Genomic DNA, 23,588 nt, shown 5'->3' with positions numbered 1-23,588 from the left:
TATCTTTGATAAATATAATTTCGTTAAACAGATCATCAAAACAACAAGCAGATTAATTCGTAAATCACAACTGTTGTTGATTCTTGCTTTTCTAGGAACGTCAACAAAAAAAAATAATAAAAAACAAATAAAAGTATTTTAGTTCAAAGCTTGGCATTCATAGCGCCAGTCCATTATTTACGTACAAAAGCTATTCAAAGGTAGGTGTGTGTGTGTGTGTGTGTGTGCGTTGAATTTATTTAAAGGACTGTGATTTTGTTTGTTTTTTTATCGTCCCTGTATTTTTTATCCTTGGCACCCTTTTCATCAAAAGGTAAACACGGAGGGCTCACTAAGTATAGCAAGTCGTCACCAACCTTTTTGGAAAAAAAAAAACAAATAAATAAAAAAGAAGTTGACTTCAAAAGCTTTCGAGTGTAATGTCAGCGATGGGAGAACTGAGATTCTCTTTATCTTCAAAAACATCCAGCTGGTGCGGTATTCTTTTATGGTTAATATTCCCTATTCCCCCTTCCCCATCCCCCAAAAAATAAATCTTGTAGCTGAATTAAGACAGTTCATTGTCTTCTAAACAAATACATCTGGATATGAACTTAACTGCAGTGCAACCACTTTTATCCAGTAATTAAATGCCTCTTGATACCTTCTCCATTTAAAATTATTAGCAAGAAATTAAGATAAAAACCCCATGGCATAAGAATACTCCTGTCCTTTACAGTCATTCAAACCAAGATTTGATAAGATTTCTTTTAAGTTAAGGAAGTGCAGTTGTGGAATCTTCAGATCCCCGAGTGTTTCAGCGAGGAGGGGGGGGGGGTTAGTCTGTTAATTCTGTCCATAGGGGTTTTCAGCTGAATATGTAAACGAAAGAAAGAACGAAAAAGAAAAGGTTATTAGATATGTTATGATCACGAAAAGCCAAAGTCGCTCTTCCGTGCCAGGTTGTTTCAATAGAATTAGTGTTGTTTCTCAGTAGCAATAGTGTTGTTTCGAAATCTGCTTCGTTTCAGTCATTATATGCTGCGGATCAAATGCATCCCAAGCTTCGAATAGATTTAAATATGATTGAATCTTAGATCAAGTCCATACTTTCAATGCAGGAAAACTCACTATCATCGTATTTATAAATCATAAATTTTACCTCAATTTCCTCTTCGGCATAAATTTTACCTCAATTTCCTCTTCGGCAAGACGATTACATCCGAAGGAATGCCATCCTTTCATCCTTTTTAATCCTCCCATCCTATCCAACACGTGCTGCTTGCTCTCTGTGACAGCAATTAAGAGAAAAGAAGAAGAAGAGAAAAAAACTGGAAAATAAGTCAGCCGCGTATTGACAGGTGTACGGGCGTGGAATGGCTTCTTTCTTCGTTACAGCTTTAAGTTTGTCAACTGTGACTCAATTGACCCTTCGAGGGGAAAAAGGGAATCGCTGCAGGGTGTGAGAGAGAGAGAGAGAGGACGTGGGTAGGTAGACAGGCAGTGGAATTGGAGATAGGGGAGAAAGAAGATGTTTAGATAGGTAGATAGGACAGGGAGATGGAAGGAGAGAGAGAGAAGAAGAGAGAGAGAGAGGAAAGATGTTTTGAGTGAGCAGATGGCAGACTGGGAACTGAGAGAGAGAAGAGAGTAGAGCAGAGAATGAGAGAGCTCCTGGGGGTAGGCAGATAGAGACTGAGAGAGAGTGGAGAATGAGAGAGAGAGAGAGAGAGAGGACTCTTAGGCCTAGAGGAATTGGGGAATGAGAGAGAGAGAGAGATGTTAGAGTGGGCCAGGCAGGGGAATAGAAGGGTAGAAAGGGGTGAGACACCCCACAAAATAGGACTTAAAGGGAAGGGAGTAACAGTGCAATGGAGAGAGAGAGAGAGAGACTGGGAATATAAAAGGAAAGGGAAGGATGGGCGGGTGTGCATAAGGGAATGAATTAAAGAGAGGAAGGGGAGGAAGAAAAAAAAAAGATGAAAAAGAATTTAGGAAGGAAGCAAGATAGAGAGAGAACGGGCAAGAAGCTGCAATACAAGGTTTAGATAGAGGTTCCAGAGAGAGAGAGAGGGCTCGGATTATTGCTGTACAAATTGAGAGAGAGAGAGAGAGAGAGAGAGAGGGAGGGAAGACTGAGGTTATGAAATTTATTGAAAAAAAACAACAGCCTTTTATTCTCGAACAAAAGTCATTCTCCCTTGAAAAAGTTGTATTCATTTTTGAACGAAGATCATATTTGTCGAAAATGTTATTTAATTCAAAAGCAAAGATGATGATTTTGAGAGAGAGAGAGCTCAGAACAGGTCTTTTCTTTGAAAATGCAATATTTATTCCTGGGCATTTACTCCATTTTCATGAGTCTTTCTGTGATAGTGCAACATTTATTCTGATAGCAAATATATATCGTTTTTATATATTTAATATATATATATATGTATATATATACAGTATATATATATATACAACATATGTATATGTATATATATATATATATATATGTATATATATATGTATATATATATATAGATATATATATAGTATATATATATATATATAAGTATGTATATGTATATTATAATATTTTGAATAGTTGAGAAAGAATTATTTTTGAATAGTCAGGAGGAAGAAGATGGAAAACCTCAGTTCTCAAGAACAGGACTGAAAACAATGAGGAATTTTGTCACTCATTGCAAGGAAGAATGAATATCACTGAAATGCTGTGGAACAAATGACTAAGTTTCAGTTACCATAAAATGAAAAAACAGGTCTCATAAAAAACAATGAGGAATTTTCCATCATATCTTTTTCCAAGACACAAAAGTTAAACTTATGACAAGTCTCAGTGAAACTATATAATGCTGTGGAACAATTAACATCGTCCAGCTTGTGCAATTCGTTTTGATACACATACACTCTATATTTGCACTGCCCATTTCTCTCTCGCTCTCTCTCTCTCTCCTCACCTTTCTCTCTCTCTCTCTCTCTCTCTCTCTCTCTCAGATGACTGTAACTATGCTTGTGCGCTTTTTCGAACATTTAAACAAGCCAACGCGTTTGCTTTATTATGATTTCAAGTTATTCGTTTTTTTAATGTATGATCCATTTTTGTGAAAAGAAATCTGTACAATTTACCTATTTGTAAATTTATATTGTATATATTTCACTTTCCCTTACCTCATCCAGTCAATCGTTTTATCAGAGTCTCTTAGCCCGTCACAAGGGGTTCCCGTCCCCCTCTCCCTCCCTCCTCCTCCTCCTCCTCCTCTCCACGACCTCTCCTCACCTCTCTTTACCTCTTCTCGTTCTGCTCTCTTTCTTGCTCTGTCTATATTTCTCCTCCTCCTCTTCTTCTATACATCTCTCTCTCTCTCTCTCTTCTCTCTCTCTCTCTCTCTCTCTCTCTCTCTCTCTCTCTCTCTTTCTTTTGTACATTTCGTTGCAGAACACAATAAAGCTATCGTGTCGAGTCAGCAGCGTTGGTTTTAGTAAAGGCAGAAACTGTGCAGCATAGTAACAGTAACAGCAGCAACAGCAGCAGCAACAGTCTGGGGAGAGCCGTGTGGCAGTCAAGAGAGGGTGGATTTTAGAGCTGTTGGTGGAGGATGGCGTCTTCTTACTTTTGCACTGGCGTTTCCCAAAGTCAGTTGGTTATTTATTTATTTTTTTTCGTTTTACTTTTTTTTATCTTATGGAATTGTTGTATCCGCTGACAAGTTCAGTTATTATTATTTTATATTTTATATCCAAGTCTCTCTCTCTCTCTCTCTCTCTCTCTCTCTCTCTCTCTCTCTCTCTCTCTCTCTCTCTCTCTATCTCTCATTATATATATATATATATGCCCTCTCTATATCTTCTCTCTTCTACTATATAACTGACTTTTCTACTTGCGAGATGGTCTGGATTCATCTCCGTAAATCACTCTGTTTACAGGTCAGTCACTTCATTGACAGTCTCAAATGTGGTAGACTGTTTATAAGTCAGTCTTTTCAGGTTGGTTATTGTTCCATCCGTCATAGCTAACTCTTCCTATTTACGAGTCAGTCTGAAAACTTCAGTGATAGTCTCGAATATGATAGACTGCCTGTAGGTCAGTCTGTTCAGTCTATTATCTCATCTCTCACAGCTGACTCTTTCTGTTTACGAGTCAGTCTGAAAATTTCTGTCATCCGTCATAACTGTCTCTTTCTGTTCTGAGTCAGTCTGAAAATTTTTGCTAACCGTCATAACTGACTCTTTCTGTTTGTGAGTCAGTCTGAAAATTTTTGCTATCCCTCGTAACTGACTCTTTCTGTTTACGAGTCAGTCTGAAAATTTCTGTCGTCCCTTATAACTGACTCTTGCTATTTTGTGAGTCAGTGTAAAAATTTTTGCTATCCCTCGTAACTGGCTCTTTCTGTTGACGAGTCAGTCTGAAAACTTCAATGGCAGTCTCAGACGAAGCAGACTGAAAGTACCAGACCTACTCAAAATACCCATTAAAACCAGGAACCATTTTCCCCTTCCATTTCACTATCATCTTGGAACTTGGGTCAGATGCTCCCTGGCCCCACCCCACCCCTCGCCCCTAATCCCTGTGTATTTCATAAGCCAGCCAGGCACACTCATTACATCATTACTCTCTCTCTCTCTCTCTCCTCTCTCTCTCTCTCTCTCTCTCTCTCTCTCTCTCTGGATTCATAGTTCAGCTTATGGAGCTAACTTCATTTGCTATATTCTAATCATGGCATATATATATATATATATATATATATATATATATATATATATATATACATACATATATATACATATACATATACATACATACACACACACACACACATATACATATATATATATATATATATATATATATATATATATATATTTATATCGATTATATGAAATCCATCACCTTTCCTCTCTTAACTAAGTTGAATAGAGGTACTTGGTGGTTAATCGACTGTGATGATTCGTAGCAGTGTTAGAAACTGGACATGGGCTAGCAACCTCATTCCAAAAAAAATATATATGGAAACCGGACCAAGGCACTCCTGGACAGCCCCCTCAAAGGGAGAAAAAGCACATAGTTGAAAAATGATATATTCTGCACTCTGACTTTGAAATAAGTATGTCTGCAGTACTAGCTGTTGGGATGGACGTTCCTTTGTATTCTGGTTTTCTGTAAAAAAACTATGGTGCCAGCTTTTGTCTGTAAATCCATCTCTTTTATGTTCACTTTTTCTGCCTGCACTTTTTTCTGTCTCCTCAAACCTTAAAAACTACTGAGGCTAGAGAGGGGCTGATTATGTTGATCATCTACATTTCCAATCATCAAATATAAAGCCCCTCTAACCTCAGTGTTTATTTATTAAGGGTTAAAGGTAGCCATAATCGTGCTTCTGGCAACGATATAGACCAGGCCACCAGCGGGCCGTGGTTAAAGTTCCATGGGCCGCGGCTCATGCAGCATTATACCGAGACCACCAGAAAATAGGTCTATTTTCGGTGTCCTTGATTATGCGCTGTAAAGGCTGTAAAGAAAACTCGATTGCGCCCAAGAAACTTTGGCGCATTTATTACTTGTTTTATTTTTGTACCTTGATAAGCAAAGGTTCCGCTAAATAAAATGCCCAAAAATGGTGAAGAGAAAAATATAAAGACTGAGGATTTTAGTTTAAGTTTTAGTAATAATTTTTAAAATCATCGAAAGATGTGTATTTTGGTAACAGAAGATTTTACTTAAGAAGTGAGTGCGTGCGTGTGTGTGTGTGTGTGTGTGTGTGTGTGTGTGTGTGTGTGTGTATGTTTACCTTTGTGTATTTTTATATTGTTTACTTTGCAGTATTGTATAGTACGCTCGAGTACATTTATGCGTGTATATATGTGTATATTTTATAATAAGTATTTATGCATTTGAGCTGTAGTGTACTTGTATGTGTATGTATATATGTATGTATGTGGCTTACTTGTGACAAGTATGTATATAACGTGTTAGTTATGTAACTGAAAGTTAATAATTTATTTAATTTGACGAAGAATATAAATAATAACAATGACATTGCATCGAATATTGGCGAAGTGTCATTGCCATCTAACACCGAGAATCATAAAGTCATTATTATGAATAAAAGCATTTATACCGAACTGGACAGAAAACAAGTAAAAAATGCTCCGATGTTTCTTCGGCGCAATCGAGTTTTCTGTACAGACGCTACAGCGTATAATCATGGCCACCGAAAATGGATCTGTCTTTAGGTGGTCTTGGTATAATGATGTATGAACCGCCGCCCATGAAACTTTAACCACGGCCCGTTGGTGACCTGGGCTATATCGTTGCCAGACATACGGTCATGGCCAACTTTAATCTTAAATAAAATAAAAATAATGAGTCTAGAAGGCTGCGTTTGGTATGTTTGATGATTGGAGGTGGCTGATCAACAAGCCAATTTGCAGCCCTCTGTCTCAGTAATTTTAAGATCTGAGGGCGGACAGGAAAAAGTGCGGACAGAATAAAGTGCGGACGGACAGACAAAGCCTTCACGATAGTTTTCCTTTTATAGAAAACTAAAAAAATATAAAATAAAATCTTTGAAAACGCTTCCTAAATGAATGAGAAAATCTTTGAAAACGCTTCCTAAATGAATGAGAAATGATTCTGAATTGCGTGCATCTACCCTTTGTCTAACGAACAAAGTACTAGTCCATTCGGCTTAAGGAGCTAGGCCCTAATCTTACTAATTGATTTATCAGTTCCTCTTGCTGATTTCAGATGGGGAGGAGAGATAAATGATGGAATGAAGAAGGAAATGAAGACGGGTTTACTTTCTGTTAACCGTCAAACAATTCTTGTGTTTTATAAGTTACATTTTTATTTGTTTGTTCATTAATTTTTATATTTATTTTTTTCTCTTTTCTAATAACTTATCTTTTCGTTCTGTATTCCCTATTACGTTCTGTTACTTCTTTCAAACGAACGCCATGTTCTTTGGAAGCTAGAATTTTAACTCACTGGCCCCTGTGGTGGGCTTGTTCCATATGAACAGAGGTTTATCTCCTAAATAATAATAATAATAATAATAATTGCCCAGAATATCACTCTTGTCCAATTCTTTTCAAGCAAATCTAACTCTTATTTTTTGATAGGTTTCTATTCTTGTCTCGTCTGCCTCTTCCTGCGATATTTTCACAACTATTCTTGATCTCATTGCTGGTATGAAATTTATGAATCTGTCGTTCTTTTCCAGAGATCTTTCCATAACCGAGCATATGCTTATTAATTGTAATGTTATTATTCATTTTGTTGTAAGATTTATTTTTTTATGATGAGGTATTCCACGAGAAAAAAAATTCCAACCTCTTTTTTTATAACAATACCAATGGTCTTAAACTCCCTTAGAAAGAAAATTTACTCATAAACTTAACGCTGAAACGTATGCAATGACCATTTTTTAATGGAATGAAGTATTTTGACTGTGAAATTTTGACTCTGACCCACAACTTCTTCCAGTCAATATTTTTGGTGACCTCGCGCATGCGCGCTTGCGGTTTCAGTCGATGGAATTATCAATCATGATAGAGGTTCAGTTTTTCATGGATTATTTTTCCGTTCGGGAATGTGTGGAATCAGGTCCTAGCAGCTTGATTAGAGAGAGAAATCTAAAAGAAAGAACAGAAAGGGGAGGAATGAAAAAAAAAAAAAGGATAATACTGACAATGACGAACCTTGAAAATGTAATTTAGTTATGAAAGCAGACAGCGGTAATGAGAGGTAGGGAGAATCTCTCTCTCTCTCTCTCTCTCTCTCTCTCTCTCTCTCTCTCTCTCTCTCGTGTTAGAAGAGTGAGGGGGGAAGGGAATTTTATAAAAAGAACGTCGGAGAAAAGATAGAAAAAGATTGAAAACATCTCCGCATACACGAGAAAGGGAAGCAGCCGAATGATGTAACGAGGAATAAAAAGAAAAAGAAAAGGGGGAAAAATGAGGTAATTAGAAAATGACGAAAAAGAGTTAGAAAAAAAAGAGCAGGAAAATGATGAAACGTAGAAATGGGAAATTGGTAAGTGACGAAGGGATGATGATGATGAGATTTAGGAAAAACCTCTAAAATAAAAAAAAAAATAAAAAAATGGGGAAATGTGGAAGTATTGAATTTTGAATAAAGGAGCCGGCAAAGAGGGTGAATGGAAGGAGTAAAGGAGTGAATTTTGATTAAAGGACATGTAAGTGAGTTATACAAACTCCATCTTGGAGCGGAGAACTTTCCGAATGCCATAGGCAACAAGAAATGGCAACAAAGAAGAAAAAATAAGGAGAGAGAGAGAGAGATATAATGAGAAGATATAGAGATATACAGTAAACTGAAGATAGAGATTATGGATATAGGGACATATAATAGATATAATATATATATATATAGAAATGATATATAAATATATATATATATATATATATATATATATATATATATATATATATATATATATATATATATATATATATATATATATACTCTATGCCTCAGAATATATAACACTGGAAGGCGCCAGGAAAAGTCAGCTGACGGCAGAAACTTTGAATCAGAGAGAGAAAGGGACAGAAAAGAAAGGCATGAGATAATATAGAATAACTACGTAATTGGGAGAAGAGAGTGGATCCAGGTAAAGTAGGCTGGAAATTCAATGAACAGAGGGTAAGATGCAGAGAAAGAATGACATAGAGAATAATAATAACTTTATTTCAAAGTAAAGCATTAACATATGACTAACGAGAATAAAAGAATGACATAGAGAGTAATAATAACTTTATTTCACGGTAAAGCATTAACATATGACTAACGAGAATATTTGAATGATCCCATCTCGCGTTGACTCGAACCTGGCCAGGAGAAACGGCTCCAAATGCCGCCAGCATTAAAATGAAAACAGAAACATAAGCGATTCTCTTAAGACGTGAGATTGTGACTACATTCGACCGATTTGCATCTGGGAAATGACCCCGTAGAAACAGATACGATAACAATTTGGTGATGTCATCTCTCTCTTCTCTCTCTCTCAAGATTTCAGGCGGATAGACAGACATCCCTAGACATCATAAAATTCTTCTCCTCGGGTTTATTAGGCCGGCAAAGATGTCGGGAGTGATTAGCAGTGATCACGAGAATAATAGCGACATATTCACGTACTCCCAGAGCAGAGATTTTATGCTAGATTATGCTATGGATCGCTGCGTTTATATCTGGGAGTCTTTATCTCATCTGGGAGTCTTGGAAGGAGTAGCATTGCTTAGTAGATTTGGTCATCTAATCCCTTGGGGAGATAATAGGGATTCCCAGCCAATCGGCCCAGGTTTTCTCGGTATCGGTATCAGTTTAGCCAATCACGTTCGGGCTTCTCTCTCTCGCCTGGTTTCACCTGGGCTGTGGAGGACAGAGTTTCATGTCAATTTCCCCAAAAACAAAAGAAAAAAATAGAGAGAGAAATGTGGTAAAACATGATGCATTTCTGGGCCACTGCCTCTGAAATGAGTTCCTTGACCATGGGTCTAGGTTTTCGTGAGTAAAAGACAATAAAAACAAAAAGGAAGAAAAAACTAGATTGTTGATCTAGGACGAGCGGATCTAGATGACATCTGACGCAGCTCTTATCTACGACCCGAAACGGGAGAGGCGCGAAGCTATTTGGCCTCATTAGATGCCTTATCGTTGTTTGATAAAGGACCGGATCATTACCCCTTTCTATCCCCCCTCCTTCCCCACCCCTTCCCCTCACCACCCTCCCCGGGATGGCGCGCGAAACTATTTGGCCTCATAAGATGCCTTATCGTTGTTTGATAAAGGGCTGGGGCTTTAACCGTTCTCTCCTCCCCCTCCCCCTCTCCCTTCCCCTTCCCCTTCCCCTTCCCCCTTCACCCCTTCGACTGCTGCAGTCATCAGCGACAGTTCAGAAGTGGCACGAAGTTTTGGAGGCTTATAGAAAGATAACACCGACTAAGCTTTTGGTCAACACTGGCACGCTCGACTTGTGATACATCTCGTCGCTGATTGGTCGGTGCGAAGAGCACTTCTGGCTTTTAATTGGCTGATAAGAAGGCTTTTTTTTTTTGTTATATTTTGTTTCGTTTTGTTTTGTTTTTGTTTTCGTCCCGGTTTCTCTCTTGTTTATGATGTTTCTTTACCGCCAGAGCTCTGTTTTGCCACTGGCCGTGATTTGTTGCTTGGCTTCGTAAATGAGTTCGTCACTTTTTTATTATTATTATTATTTTTTTTTTTGCTGTTTCGATTCCGTACTCATGCTGTCCTAATGTCATCATGGTTTGGTCATCTCCGTTGTTCATATAAACTGGACATACATAAATACACACATCTCTCTATACTCTCTCTCTCTCTCTCTCTCTCTCTCTCTGTATATCTCTCTCTCTCTATATATATATATATATATACATATATATATATCTATATATATCTCTCTCTCTCTATATATATATATATATCTATATATATATATATATATATATCAGCTTTTATAAATGGAGACTACGGTTTCTACCAAAAAATACAAAACTGAGAAAAATAGCGAGATACTGCAGTTTTTCCCTTATTGCCTTGCTATTGATTTTGCAGATACCAAGCAGGGACCCAATAAATAGGTATGGAAGAATCATTCTGAAACTGCAGTAACTTGTGTTTAGTGTTCTTACCCAATAGGTGGCAAATCTCAATTTCAAAATTTTTGCAGATATGCAGTTTTCAATTTAGAGAAATATATATATATATATATATATATATATATATATATATATGTATATATATATATATATATACACACACACATATATATATATATATATATATATATACACACACACGAGTGGTCCAGGGGTTACCAACCTGGCCTCACCGGCGAGAGTTTCAACTAACACGTGTGTCTTTTGACATAGCACAATTATGTACCTGACAGTTAAGCAACTATTGTGCATCGTAGCCAGGGTAATCATTGGTGGCTCAGTAGTAAAAATGAATAGGGCAGTGATCGGATTTTTTTTCTTTGGAGCCACCCCATTTTAAGGAAGAATGACCTAATCTCTCTCTCTCTCTCTCTCTCTCTCTCTCTCTCTCTCTCCTCTCTCTCTTTATCTTTTTCGTATTTTACAAGGGAATGATAATTGACACACTTATATAACCTGGCGTAAAGTTTACCATATTCACCTAGGCTGTAGGCATTACTTAAGGGTCTTTGCAGCGTCCCTTCGATCTCTACTTCTGCAGCCACTTTTATTCCTTTTACTGTACCTCGTTCATATTCTCTTTCTTCCATCTGACTTTCCACCCTCCTAACATTTTGTTTCAGGGTGCAAGGCAGGTTTTCCTCCTGTTACACCTTTCAAATCTCTACTCAATTTCCTTTTTCAGCGCTGGATTATTCATGAGTCCCAGGCTTGGCCTTGGGCAAAAAATTCTATATTCCACATTCACCTTGGCCAAAAATTCTATATTCCATATTCCCAGGCCAAAAATTCCACTTCATGTTCACCAAAAAAATTCTATTCCCATATTCACTAGGTAAAATTCTATATTCCATCTTCTAGGCCCAAAAATTCTATATTCCACATGTTCCTTAGGTCAAAAATTCTATATTCCATGTTCACTAGGACAAAAAAATTCATATATTCCATATTCCTAGGCCCAAAAAATTCTATATTCCATGTTTCTGTTAAAATTCTACTCTATTCACCTAAACCAAAAATTCTATATTCCATATTCAGGCCAAAAATTCTATTCCATATTCACTTAGGCCAAATTCTCTTCCATGTTCACCTAGGCCAAAAATTCTATATTCCATATTCACCCTAGGCCAAATTCTATATTCATGTTTCATGGTAAATTCTGTTCCATGTTCACCTGGGACAAAATTCTATATTCCATATTCCTCAGGCCAAAATTCTATATTCCACATGTTCACCTAGGCCAAAAATTCTATATTCCATATTCACTAAGCCAAAATTCTATATTTATGTTCACCTAGGCCAAAGATTCTATATTCCATATTCACCTAGGCCAAAAAATTCTATATTCCATATTCACCTAGGCCAAAAAATTCTATATTCCATGTTCACCTAGGCCAAAAAATTCTATATTCCATATTCACCTAGGCCAAAAAATTCTATATTCCATGTTCACTTAGGCCAAAAAATTCTATATTCCATGTTCACCTAGGACAAAAAATTCTATATTCCATATTCACTCAGGCCAAAAAATTCTATATTCCATGTTCACCTAGGCCAAAAAATTCTATATTCCATATTCACCTAAGCCAAAAAATTCTATATTCCATGTTCACCTAGGCCAAAAAAATTCTATATTCCCATATTCACACTAGATAAAAAAATTCTATATTCCATATTCACCTAGGCCCAAAAATTCTATATTCCATATTCACCTAGGCCAAAAAATTCTGTATTCCATATTCACCTAGGCCAAAAAAACTCTATATTCAGTATTCACCCAGGCCAAAAAATTCTATATTCCATGTTCACCTAGGCCAAAAAATTCTATATTCCATATTCACCTAGGCCAAAAAGATTCTATATTCCATGTTCACCTAGGCCAAAAAATTCTATATTCCATAGTCACTTAGGCCAAAAAATTCTGTATTCCATATTCACCTAGGCCAAAAGATTCTATATTCCATGTTCACCTAGGCCAAAAAATTCTGTACTCCATATTCACCTAGGCCAAAAGATTCTATATTCCATGTTCACCTAGGCCAAAAAAATTCTGTATTCCATATTCACCTAGGCCAAAAAATTCTATATTCCATATTCACATAGGCCAAAAAATTCCATATCCACCTAGGCCAAAAAATTCTATATTCCATATTCATCTAGGCCAAAAAATTCCATATTCCATATTCACCTAGGCCAAAAAATTCTATATTCCATATTCACATAGGCCAAAAAATTCCATATTCACCTAGGCCAAAAAAATTCTATATTCCATATTCATCTAGGCCAAAAAATTCCATATTCCATATTCACCTAGGCCCAAAAATTCTATATTCCATATTCATCTAGGCCAAAAAAATTCTATATTCCATATTCAACTAGGTCAAAATAGGGGAGCATTTGGACTCAACGTCGCACAAAGGACTTAACACCACATGTTCAGTTTTGCGCGTCTTTAATAATTCTCTGCAGAATCTCATGATTCTCTTTCTCAAATACTTTATGAAAACACAATAGACCCCAAGACTGATGTATTCGTAAGCAATTGTGACATAGGTACTTCTTCATCGGTAGTTCGATTGGTATGAGGAAAACAAATACTGTATATTGTTGGGCCTGTTGTTTGAGTGTGTGTGTGTGTGTGTGTATTATGCATATTGATATATATGATATATATATATATATATATATATATATATATATATATATATATATACTCAAAACATATATATGTTGAAAAGATGCAAAATGCACGTAGGGGGCATTTGAATCCCCCTCTCAGGCTAGTACTAAACGGCGAGACATTGACTCACCACTACACTTAGTCGTGTTTGTACTAGCCCCTGAGAGTATCAAATGTATTTTGCCATGTTTAGTACTATCACAGAAGATCAAATGTTTTTCGCCATGTTTAGTACTATCCCTAAGTCAAATGTATTTCGTTGTGTTTATTTCTGGCCTCTGGGGGATCAAATGTCCCCTAAGTGCATTCATATCTGTCAAAATTTCAGGCAGTTCATTGAAATGCCTGGTTTCGCCTATCTGCCTGTAACATATACACACACACACACTCCATATATATATATATATATATATATATATATATATATATATATATATATATATATATAGCTTTTAATTTCATTATATAAGCATGCGTAGTGCATATATATACAGCATACTTAACTTAGATACAAAGAGTCATTACAAAGAGTAATAAAATGATTGGAATATAGGTATACCCACGAATTATACAAACGGCCGTCCCGAGACTGTTTAACACTTCGCTCTGGGATCTGTCATTTAAGCATACAGATATGTTAGAGTTAAAAGTTAAAAGTCCTCCCGGGACTCTGTAGGCTCATGGGGCAGGCGCTGATCTCCTGTCTCTTAGGCCGACAGACAGTTTGGGGACAGGTCCCGATGCGTATAGCTTTGAAATTTACCATATGAATGCCAAGCGCATAAACAGCATATACCATACTTGCAAATAAAAGGAAGGACATCATTACTTATTAAAATGTAGCTGGAAGGATGAGTGAAATGTAATATTTAGGCCAAAGGCCAAGCGCCCGGACCTATGAGGTCATTCAGCGTTGAAAGGGAAATTGATAGTAGAAAGGCTTGAAAGGTGTAACAGGCGTAAAACCTTTTGCGGTTGCACTATGAAACAACTGCTAGGAGAGGTTGGATAACAAGATGGCAAAGACAGACTACGAACGGAGGTACAGTAAAAGGAATGAAAGGGGTCGCAGCTAGGGGCCGATGGGACGCTGCATAGAACCTTAAGTAACACCTACAGTGCACCGCGTGAGGTGGACTGACGGCACTAGCTCTCCTACGGGGATTAAAACAGGGCTGTTCTCAATGATTTGAACGACCGTCCTGGCATTGTTAATTAGACACTCGGTCGTTGGGGAGTTGCCTGACTTTGCTCTACCCTGAGAACTCTCCGCTACAGCGTCATAATATTATTGACAGACCTCATTCGGTCGTGTCCTTTTGTGCTGTGAAGTGATACCGTGATTTGGAAGTGGCGATGTGAAATCGCTCTCGCGCGCTCGATTGGATTTACAGTCGCTTGGGTAAATATTATCTTATATAATGATGGGATTTTGTGTATAATGTTCATGGCTTAAACAAATATACTCAGAGGATATTTAAATATATATATATATATATATATATATATATATATATATATATATATATATATTTATATATGTGTGTGTGTGTGTGTGTATGTGTGTGTGTGTGTGTGTGTGTGTGCGCGCGTGTGTAAATGTAGCAAAGAACACGAACGTGTTTCTGTTATCTAAATTGCCCATGAAATCAAAACTATGCTTATTAGCATCATGGTAGAACGCGAAGTTAAGAAAACAACGAGAGATTGATATTAGTAATTCTCTTTCAATTTTTGGCTTCATCAGTTATCGTCAAGTTCAGCAAAGCTGTAATGCTCCCAAACACCCCACCCCGCCCTCCTAGCTATGTGACTGTGTAATACTTTGTAGTGTGTTAGGGCTTTATCTGGCTTTCAGTTTTCTGTAAAAGAAAACTATTGTGCCGGCTCTGTCTGTCCGTCCGTTCTTTTTCTGTCTGCACTATTTCTGTCCGTACTCCGCACTTTTTCTGTCCGTCCTCACGTCTTAAAAACTACGGAGGCTAGAGGGCCGCAGATTGGTGTGTTGATCATCCACCCTCCATGAAAATTTAACAACGGCCCGGTGGTGGCCTATCCTATATTGTTGCCAGAAGTACGATTATGGCCAACTTTAACCTTAAATAAGAAAAAAGTACTGAGGCTAGAGGGCTGCAATTTGGTATGTTTGATGATCAAGATAGCAAACTGTAGCCCTCTAGCCTCAGTAGTTTTCAAGATCTGAGGCAGGAAAGAAAAAGCGTGGACAGAAAAAAGTGCAGACGGACAGACAAAGCCGGCACAATAGTTTGGTTTTTAGAAAACTAAACAGGATAAAAATAAGAAATAGAAACTGTATCAGGGACTTTCGACAGTATACCGACCCCAAAACAGAATTAGGGTCATCGGCCCCTCACAAGGTGAGGAATTAAAAAACTAAAAACAAAAAAAAAAAAAGGCCAGGTATTTTAGAGAGCTCGGAATGATGATGGGCAGAAACATACAGGTATCTCAGCTTACTTCCTTATCAGCGAGGTGTAAGATAACAGAGATAACAGATAAGAGCGGAAGCGTGCTATCTGGCACCTCTGGGGATGTTTATCTGCGAGAGATAAGCAAGAAGAGTTACCATGACTAACCAGATTTTGAATTATAGCGAACAGGTCCTTGAGATGGTTGGAAATGCGATCAAGTCGGTCGTTGTTCCGGTGAAATCTCTGGAAATGTTTGTCTCTCTGACAAACTGGATTTAATCAGACAGTGGTTTTTCAAAGACGTAGCAAGGTAGAAGTGGGGTCATTACCCCAAATTAATTGTTGGGCGTAGGTTTTAAGTTTTTTAATTGTATTTATGGATGTGGAAGGAAATGTGAATATTAGAAAGCTTTGTAACTTTCCTATAATTATATCTGTTAAAGTTTAATTTTGATGTGGTAAAAATTAGCAGGCTAAACCATGGATTGGAAATACTGTTATATCTATATGGTAATAATTCCATCAGACTTTTGCTCAGATTGTTCTTACACATGTTTAACTGGTAAAAGTGGGTTCACTTTTTGCAATTCCACTTCCTTCTCTTCATTTTGATATTTTCTTCTAGTTACTCAATTCAGATTTGGCCTTGAGTGCATTTTAATACAATTATTGAAAGACGTGTTAAGTGTTTGATATTAAATCGTTTTCTTTTGTTTTCAGGAAAGGTCTACATCAGCTGGTGAGTGTTACTGGGTCTATTTTCGTTGTTTGTTCCTCGTCAAGTGAGTTATGCGAGTATTCCCTAAGGCTAGAACTTTGAACACTATGTTGGTAGGAACTTGAGTTTTGTCGAACAAGATCGGTAAAGGGTTTATGCTTTTCTCTTAACGATGACAGTTGAGCATTGTATATACAGTATATATTATATATATATATATATATATATATATATATAGATATATATATATAGATATATGTTTATATAATGTATATATATATATATATCTATATATATATATATATTTATATATTATATATATATATATTATATATATATATATATATAATATATATATATATATATATATATATATATATATATATATTATAATGGTGATAATAAATTTCCATTCATTGTGATTCTGTTAGGCTGACTTTCTGAAGATAAAAAATCTCGAAAAAAGGAGGCATTATTATTTAGAAACCATGAGAACTGAACAATCCCAAGGAGAAGAAAGTTTGAGAATAATATAAATACAAAATAAAATCTACAGAATGTGGGAATGTCAGGCCACGTTGAAAACACAACTGATGCCAGACTCTGAATAATATCGACGCATCTCTGTAGATGGGAATCTCTTGTTTATATAGAGTATAACAAAACCGCTTCGTGGCGTCAATATTTACGCCGAATGACCTTTAGAGATGGTAATTTAAGTCATATCTGCAACATGTTTTTCAGGTTCCCCACTTGTTGTAAACATCCGCGTCCCCTGCCTAAATTGTTTATTCCTGCATCCAGACAAGGCTCATGTCTGTAAATTTAGTTCTGTGAATGTCATTTTAGGGGGTTTTTATGTGAATCGAAAATATCAGGGCCTGGTGTAACAAACTGTGTGATGTACTGTATATGTATATATGTATATATATATATATTAATATATTATATATATGTATTGATATATATATGTAAATATCTATCTATCTATCTATATATATATATATATATATATATATATATATATATATATATATACATACATACAGTACAGTATATGTATAAATTCTTTTTTCCTTGTTATACTTATTTTATTGCGCGGTTTCGTCGCTGTAACTTTGTTCGTATAATCATCACGTTTTTACCTTTTCCGTGATTTAAAATCAATCACACACACAAACACACGCATATATATAATTAATATATTTATAAAGATATATATTTAATGTATATATTGTGTATATATATATATTGTTTATATATTGTATATATCTATATATATATATACAATATACTGTATATATATATGTATGTATGTATGTATAACATATATAAATTATACATAAACACACGCATATTAAACCAACAAACATGAGTATGCAAATCGCCGTAGCATCTCCAATCCACTCGTTCTCCACTCGTCACCTCGGCCACTCACCCTGCAAATCCACATCACGTCCAGGGAGAATTGTGCCGACTAAAAGCTCCGAATAAAATGATCCCCTCTCCCCGTTTCTCTCACCAGAGGACAGCAACAGCAACAGCAGTCTGCCTGTCTGTCCGGTATAGGCTTGTATTTTGATGCTCTAGCCCGACCTCATCATTGTTAAGTGGGTGGCATATCCGAGAGATTCGCTCTCTCTTTGTGGAGTTAAGCGGAGGGTCCGGTTGGTTCCCCCAGCGTTCGCTGGAATTCTGGCATGTTGGGGGTTTATTTTATGTATGTATATATATTATATGTATGTGTGTGTATGTGTTTATGTGTATGTATGTAAGTATATATGTATATATAATGTATAAACACATATAATTATATATATATATATATATATATATATATATATATATATACATACACATACGTTTGTGTGTGTGTGTGTATATGTGTGTGTTTGAAAGTGCGTGTGCGCTTTCAGTATAAATTTTACATAGTTTGGAATGGCTCCCAATAAATATGTTATATATATATTATATATATATATATATATATATATATATATATATATATATATATATATATATATATATATATATATATATATATATATATATGTAATGTGTGTAATATGTATGTATGTACGCTTACCAGTTTGTCTACAACATCGAATGGATTGAAAATACAGTCTTACGGACCTAATGTGTTATTCAAACATAGTCACTATTACATAGCCTACAACTAATTCTCTAGACATTATCCAACCCGAGATCTGAATTCATCATCTCCTTCCTAATTGACAACCTGCAGCTCATTAGTTAAGGTTCTTTGCAGCGTGCCTTCGACCCCTAGCTGCAACCCCTTTCATTCCTTTTTACCGTACCTCCTTTCATATTCTCTCTTTTCCATCTTACTTTCCTCCCTCTCCTAACAATTGATTCATAGGGCAAGTGCTTTGAGGTTTTCCTCCTGTTACAACCCTCAAGCCTTTGTCAATTTCCGTTTTAGCGCTGAATGACCTCATAGGTCCCAGTGCTTGGCCTTTGGCCTAAACTCTGTATTCCATTCCATTCTTAATTCTCTAGACATTTTTCAGCCCATGATATAAATTCATCTTCTCCTTCCTAATTGACAACCGCCATCTTGCTCTCCCGATTTCCTCGCGGCCCACCGATGCAGCCGAAATCCTTACGGATGAGTTTTTTGAACTTGTTGAAGGAAAGGCGCTTAGGATTTTGTGTTTCACGAATCACGCACACACACACACACACACACACGAGAGGTAGGCAGGCGGCATCGTCTCATTCCGAGGTTAATCGAAAGCAGATCGGTGCCCGAGCGCTAATGACCAGTCATTACGCGACTGGTGATGAATCGTGTAAAAAAAAAAAAAAGAAATGAAATGTTTAGGACGTGACGAAATTTTTGGGGTGGTGCTTGGGCGATGGGGAAGTGGGGGGGGGAGTTGTTGTTGTAACTGCATTATTCTCTCTCTCTCTCTCTCTCTCTCTCTCTCTCTCTCTCTCTCTTCTTTCCTTTTCAAGTCATAAATGCTTTGTTAAAGGTTCATTCTTTTATCTTGGGCGTTGCTAAGAGATGCCTCCTAAGCCTGCTCTCTCTCTCTCTCTCTCTCTCTCTCTCTCTCTCTCTCTCTCTCTCTCTCTCTCTTTGCTTTAAATTTTGCAGAAAATGATCAATTTGGGTTTCCGGTTAATTAGAGAACTGTACTAACTTCCTTTTTTTGTATTTCTTCAAGAAAATGGATCATATATCTGGAGTTATTGGGAAAGTAAGGATTTATAATTTGAATGGTAGATAGAATTAGTTTCTAAATAAGAAGCAGCATTCCTAAACTAAATGGTTTACTTTCAAATTGATGTACTTTGTTCAAAATGTGGATGGTCGTTTCAAAATGTGGATGGTCGTTTCAGAATTTGGATGGTTGTTTCAAACTCTGGATGGTCGTTTCAAAATGTGGATGAACGTTTAAAAATATGGATGGTCGTTTCAAAATGTGAGTGATCGTTTCAAAATTTGGATGGTCGTTTCAAAATGTGGATGGTCGTTCCAAAATGTGGATGGCCGTTTCAAAATGTGGATGATCGTTTCAAAATGTGGATGTCGTTTCAAAATGTGAGTGGTCGTTTCAAAATGTGGATGGTCATTTCAAAATATGGATGGTAGTTTCAAAATGTGGATGGTCGTTTCAAAATGTAGATGACCGTTTCAAGATGTGGATGGCCGTTTCAAAATGTGGATGGTCGTTTATGCTAAGATTTTTTTTTCATGAAGAAAGCATTTCCGTAGATCATATTTCGACAGACAATTATAATAAGTAGATGACGTATCTTGAAGCTGATCGCTTGAAAATAATAATAATAATAATAATAATAATAATAATAATAATAATAATAATAATAATAAAATAATAATAATAATAATAATTAATGTTCTAAAGGTGGACCCTTTAGAACATTTATGAACTATGAAATATCAATAATAATAATAATAATAATAATAATAATAACAACAATAATAATAATAATAAATAAATTTTGAAGTCGCTTGGTGCATGATAATAAAATACTAATAAAGTTCTTGATAATAACGAAGCTATTATATGGAAATAATTCCTTTAATTTAGTACAGTACAATAACATCACACCAGTTATGGCCACCGACGCTGAATTTTAGGAAAATCCCTCCCTTCCCCCCCACCCAAAAAAAAAAAAAAAAAAAAAAAAAAAAAAAAAAAAAAAAAAAAAAAGAAAATCCAAGAATTTCATGATTAAATTTTTTCTCTCTCGCAAATCATTTTTCCGCCACTTGTGCACCCCTTCATAAACTGCATCCGCGCGCGCGCAAAATGAAAAAGCCGCGCAAAAACAAGGTAAAAAAAAAGAAAGAAGAATTTATTGAGAAGGGTAGCAGCTGAGGGCATTACACGGTTCATGAGTTCCCAATGATACGCCACTTCGGAAAATCGAGGGGCAAGGATTGAAGGCTCTCGTGCGCTCGCGGCTTGACGGGAGAATTCCAGTAGAGGATTGGTGCGGGGAAAGTTGTTATTATTACTGTTGTTATTGTTGTTGTTATTATTATTATTATTATTATTATAGAAAGTGGGTAAGGAAATTGTATTGTTGTTATTATTATTATGATTATTATTATTATTATTTAGCAGGTGGGTAAGGAAATTATCTTGATTATAATTATAGCAGGTGGGTAGGGAAATTATTATTATTATTATTATTATTATTATTATTATTATTATTATTATTATTACTGAAGTTAGGTAAGAAAGTTATTATTATTATTATGTTATTATTAACGAAGTTAGGTAAGGAAGTTATTATTATTATTATTATCATTATTATCATTATCATTATTATTATAGCAGGTGGGTAAGGGAATTATTATTATAAGCAGTTATTATTATTATCATCGAAGGTAGGTAAGGAAGTTATTATTATTATTATTATTATTATTATTATTATTATTATTATTATTATGGAAAGAAGGTAAGGAAGTTATTACAATTATTTTTATTACAGCAAGATACGCTCAATATTATTATTATTATTATTATTATTATTATTATTATTATTATTATTATTATTATTATTATTATTATTATTATGGAAAGAAGGTAAGGAAGGTATGTATTACAGTTTTCATTATTACAGCAACATACGCATAATAATACATAATAATAATAATAATAATAATAATAATAATAATAATAATAATAATATTATTATTATTATTATTATTATTATTATTATTATTATTATTATTGTTGTTGTTGTTGCAGTAATAGCAACGGTATTTTTTTACTCCGTAACTGATTGTAATACCACTTGTGTTTTGTATTCCTTTATTCTGTGGTCTGTAATGGTGCGCGTCTTTACGCATGCGCACATTCTAATATAACAAAGTTGTCAGTTCGTTGTTTTTTCCTTTGTAAAAGACGTTGTTCATTAAGGTCTTCAAAAATCATTGATTATTATGATTCGGCCTTTGTTTTCAGTTGTTAAATTGAATTTATCGTTCACTGTTGTTATATTAATAGTGACGTGGTAAATTAGGAATAGGTCAGTTAATCGTTGTCTGAAATATTTTGGGGAATGACTTGGTGGTCCATAGTGTTGATATTAACAGGAAAATATGGAAATTAACTTTTCCCTCCTCCTCTTCCTCGTCCTCCTCCTCCTCCTCCATTTCCTCTTCTTCTTCTCCTCCTCTTCCTTCTTCTCCTCCTCTTCCTTCTTCTCCTCCTCCTCCTCCTCCTCCTCCTCCTCCTCCTCCTCCTCCTCCTCCTCCTCCTCCACTACCACCACCAAGCGCCTATTTTGTCACGTCATTCAGGAAACCACAAGTTCGTCGAGTACTGATAAGTTCATTGATCTTCTGCTGTCACTTTTGTATTTCATCTGTCATATATCTTTTTTTTTTTTTTTTTGTCTTAATTTTCTCTAGAATTTCTTGTCAGTCCGACGGAGAGATAAAGTTGCCTTTGATCATTCTTCACTGCCTAAAATTATGGTCGAATTTTTTAAGTAAAAAAAAAGTTTTTCTGGAAAATTTTTGTGGGTACATTTTAGTTTTATTTTGGTATGGGTTTTGGTACTGAAAAATAGTTTTGGCTATTATTCTATTTATATTTGGGGGGAGGGGAAAATTTGTACAGCTCCACTGTATAGTTAACTAAACTTAACGGGATCGAAGGAGAGAGAGAGAGAGAGAGAAGAGAGAGAGAGAGAGAGAGAGGCTTTTAAGCCTCAGTAGCATAACCAGTCTAGGAAATGAACGAGTTTGGAAAAAAGCTCTCCAGAGAGAGTATTGTTCTCTAAGCGTCGCAAGGCAAAGGAATGCTCTCACTAACGTCTAGGTTTTACTGTTCTCAAAATCATTGCGATCTTCTCTTGTTTTCTATTTTCGTGAGAATTCGTCGAGGAGAGATCTTGACTCGGCAACTTTTGAAAACTAGCTTTTACTTTGGCCCACCTTTCGTAGTCTGTGCTTTTACTTGGCCACTTTACACCTTTCTTTTTTTTTTTTTTTTGTAAGTGAAATGGGGTTTGTTTCAGTAAAAGTTTTTTGCAGGTCCACTGTATATAGTTAACTAAAGGATTTATATAAATCACCTTATAACTGATTTTACAAGAAATCATGGGTATAAGTAATATATTATATATTTATCCACATATATATACAGTATATATACATATATATAAAATATATATATATATACATAAATCTATTTATGTAAATATATAAATATATATATATATATATATATATATTAATATATAATATATATATATATATATATATATATATATAATATATATATATATATATATATATATATATATATATATATATATATATATATACCCACCTAACTACTGACACACACACACACACACACAAATACACTAACATTAGGACGCTTGTACATGTGTGACAAATAAACCTCCTTTCCTAAATTAAATGTAATTAACGCTGTAGGATGTGTGAACAAATTCCTTTTTTTGGTTTATGCTCCGAGTTAATTGATTATCCGAGATCAAAGAATGGAGCATTTGTTCGAAGTTTGGATTAATCTGGAAAAAAAAAGAATCAATGGTGACT

The sequence above is a fragment of the Macrobrachium rosenbergii genome, chromosome 2 (assembly GCF_040412425.1).
Source record: "Macrobrachium rosenbergii isolate ZJJX-2024 chromosome 2, ASM4041242v1, whole genome shotgun sequence".
Classification (NCBI taxonomy): Eukaryota; Metazoa; Arthropoda; class Malacostraca; order Decapoda; family Palaemonidae; genus Macrobrachium; species Macrobrachium rosenbergii.
This window is presented reverse-complemented; position numbering follows the sequence as displayed.